A 4,160-nucleotide genomic window follows, 5' to 3' on the forward strand; every position below is an offset into this window, starting at 1 on the left:
CGCCTACGGGATCGTTAGTATAGCTATAAACTGGTCGTTTGTGTAATGCGTGTTTGTAGCAATTAATCATGCTCAAAAATAATCCAACGTCGCCTGGGACTGACACTACACGCTATGCAATGGTTTCAATGTAACTTCATGGAATTCAAGGAATTAGGAAAACATTGGGTTTTCCTAGGGTTTTTTCAATACATACAGATTCGAAATGCATACAACCTTAATGAACAATTTTTTTTACAAGTATAGAAACAAACAAGCATACCTATGGATCTTCACAAACGTTTTCAAAAGCTTTTCTTTTCAGAAAATATCGGATTTTCTGGTGGTTTTCAAACGATACGAAACATTGTTTTTTTTTTCAAATACCGCTTATGAACTCACCAACATTTCACATGTTGACGTTTTTCAAAATACTTGTATTCTCAGGGAACCAGTGAATCAAAGGAAATCATATTCAGTGATGGCTTGCAGTTTATTTATGTACGAATCGAACAATTTATTTTTGGGAATGTAATGTTTAAACAATGTACTTCATGTAAACTCTACTGGTTGTACTATATTAATGCATGGTGACGAATGTTGTTACGTTTCATATATATTCAATGTTATGGTATTCAATTGTGTCACGACAGCTCCCGAACGTTTCCGCCGCCTGGTTCGGGGGTGTGACAAAAATTGATTGTTCACCATCAATGCATAGTAGGTATTGAATTGTGGGTTTCACTTAGTACGTAGTGACACGAAGCTAAGATCATAAACACAGAAATTGTGTAACCATAAACCTCATTGGTAATTTCTGAGAGTCTCGAGGGTTACGTTTATGAAGCGAATGAGATGGAGAAAAGTAGTGTAGATGGTGTAAAGAAACCAAAGTACCTTTGCTGTTAAAATAAGGACCAAGCAGAAAACTCTTATCTCATGTGAGAAGAGAGTCAGGTAGCTCATGATTAGAATAAATATGAAAGCCTAATTGGGAAGACAAGGTTTTTATGTACCAAGTCAGTAAGGCTATTATTTAGAATCAGGTGAGGCTTTGGACACATACAGCAGCATGCTTCTAGGGACACTTAACTAATGAAATAATTCCCACAAATATCCACACAAAACAAAAATTATTGAACTAATAAAAAAAATGTTTTTGGAATTTTTCATTAAAAAAAAATTTTAGAATTTTTTATTTTAAAAAAAATTGAGATACAAAAAAAAAAAATTAGATCCGAACCCGAGCGTTCGGTCTATTTCGGTTGCAAAAAAAATAAGTTTGAAAAAGAAAAGAACTTTGAAAATAAGTGAAATGAATTTGAGAAAATGATACAAAAGGTTTACAACCAAAGAAACTACCTTAGAGTGATAAGCGAAGATCAGATGATAGGACCGAACCCGAGCGTTCGGTTCATTTCGGCACACATGAGACCCGAACCCGAACGTTCGGTCTATTTCGCTTCCAACTTTTAATTTTGAGAAGTAGTCTTTGGTACTGACTCCGAATCCATCATTCCTAGCCCTTGTAGAATTTTATTGAAAGATGCTTCAGGCTGAGCTTTGGTGAAGATGTCAGCCAGTTGATCAGTGGTTCGAACAAAGTGAATTTCGACGTTCCCATCTTCCACATGATCCTTAATAAAGTGATACCTCAGTGCTATATGCTTGGTTTTGGAATGTTGCACTGGGTTATGACAGATCCTAATTGCACTTTCTGAATCGCAATATAGTGGGATCTTTTTCATATTGAGTCCATAGTCCCGGAGCTGGCTTTGGATCCAAATCACTTGAGATGTACAGGAGGCAGCTGCGATGTACTCTGCTTCGGCTGTAGACAGAGATACACATGTTTGTTTCTTTGATTGCCAGCTAACCAACTTCGCGTCTAGGGATTGGCAGCCTCCAGTGGTGCTTTTCCTGTCTAAACCACAACCTCCAAGGTCTGCATCTGAGTAGGCTTGAATGAAGAAACCTGAGTTTGATGGATACCATAAACCGAGAGAGGTGGTTCGTTTCAGATACCGGAGTATGTTTTTCACTGCAAGCATATGCGGTTCACGAGGATTCGCCTAAAATCTTGCACAGTAACACACAGAAAACATTATATCAGGCCTGCTAGCAGTGAGGTACATCAAAGAACCAATCATTTGGCGATATAACTTAATATCGACTGCCGTTTTTTTCCAAGGATGGTGTGAGCTTGGTGCCGAATGCCATTGGAACTTTAACCTTTGAGTCTCCCATCATGCCAAATTTAGCAAGAAGAGTCTTGGTGTAAGCTTCCTGGTTGATAAAGATGCCTTCGGGTCCCTGTTTAATATTTAAACCAAGGAAAAAGTTAATCGGACCCATTGAGCTCATTTCAAATTTAGTCTCCATCAGCTTTCTGAATTCAGCTGTTAAGCTAGGATTCGTTGAGCCAAAGATGATATCATCGACATAGATTTGAACAATCATAAGGTGGTTACCTTCCTTCTTACGAAAGAAGGTTGGGTCAATCGAACCTTGTTTGAATTTTGACATCTTTAAAAACTTGGTTAGCGTTTCATACCATGCCCTAGGTGCTTGTTTCAGACCGTAAACTGCCTTGTCCAGAATATAACAGTGATCTGGGTACTTTTCATTGACAAAACCAGGAGGTTGCTCCACGTAGACCGTTTCTTCAAGTTCTCCATTCAGAAAGGTGTATTTCACGTCCATTTGGTAGACCTCGAAGTTCTTGTGTGCAGCATAGGCCAGAAATATTCGAATAGATTCCAGCCTCGCTACCGGAGCAAAAGTTTCCTCATAATCGATTCCTTCTTCCTGGCAATATCCTTTCACCACGAGACGAGCTTTGTTTCGAATCACATTGCCTTCCTTGTCCATTGTGTTTCTGAACACCCATTTGAGACCGACAACTGAGGCATCTTTAGGAGTTGGAATGAGGCGCCATACTTTTTTTCTTTCGAACTCGTTGAGTTCATCTTGCATAGCTTGAACCCAGTCAGAATGATCAAGAGCCGTATTTACTGTCTTCGGTTCAACTTTTGATACGAAAGAATTATACATGCAGAACTCTACTTTGGAGAATAGAGATGTTTGCTTTGCCTTCAGTTGAGATCGGGTGAGGACTTTTTCAGAGACATTACCCACTATTTGAGATACAGGATGATCTCTGGTCCATTTAACAAGAGGAGGGTAATTTGGATCATAGGATGGATCCAATTCAACGTTGACCATTTCTTCCAATTCAGATTGACTATCATCGTCGTAGAGCATATCAGAGTTCTCCCCCTCGACCGATGAGCTTTTAGGTGTAGCTGGACTTTCTGGTGTTGTCGAGCTTTCGGGTGCAGTTGAGCTTTCGGGTGGAACTGGAATAGAATTATCCCCCTCAATTTATGAGCTTGGTTGTTTTGAAGAAGGTGGATTCTCCCCCTCAACTGAAGCACCTTGCTCAGGAGGTTCGTTTGGAACCTGTTCTCCTTCACCCATTCGTTTGGCGGCATCTTCGACAATTTTCTTCAGATGGTCGACATTGTTGTCTGCTGCCTTGGCTTCCGAGAGAATAGCTTTCTCAGGTTCATCAAATAATTCTACAAACTGATCGAACAGATTAGCAATTGAGGCCGTGACTTGACCTGTTTGAGTGAAAATCTCTCCAATTGTTTCTTCAGCAGCTTTTAGCTTTTTGATGTAGTTATCATCGAAAGTCACATAATATGTTTCTTCGATCTTCCTAGAGCGCTTATTTAAGACCCAGTAAGCTTTTGAAGTAAGAGAATATCCCAGAAAAATTCCTTCATCAACTTTAACGTCAAACTTGTTACGATGTTCTTTGGAGTTGAAGATGAAGCATCGTGAGCCGAACACATGGAAGAATTCTACGTTTGGCTTCCTGTTATTGATGATCTCATAAGGAGTAAGAGAGAAACTCTTGTTGAGATGAGACCGGTTCTGTGTGAAACATGCTGCAGCAATAGCATCAGCCCAGAAATATAACGGAAGAGAAGCGAAACTTAGCATCGTTCGGGCCGCCTCACACAAGGATCGGTTTTGTCTTTCGACAATTCCATTCTGTTGAGGCGTATAGGGAGCTGAGAAGTTGTGACTGGTTCCTTTTTCTGCCAAAAAGTCTTCAAATTCTTTGTTCTTGAACTCCAATCCATTATCGCTCCTGATGTTGCGAACGACTT

Source organism: Lactuca serriola, chromosome 5 (assembly GCF_051521515.1).
Source record: "Lactuca serriola cultivar US96UC23 chromosome 5, Lser_US96UC23_V15, whole genome shotgun sequence".
In the NCBI taxonomy this organism is placed as follows: domain Eukaryota; kingdom Viridiplantae; phylum Streptophyta; class Magnoliopsida; order Asterales; family Asteraceae; genus Lactuca; species Lactuca serriola.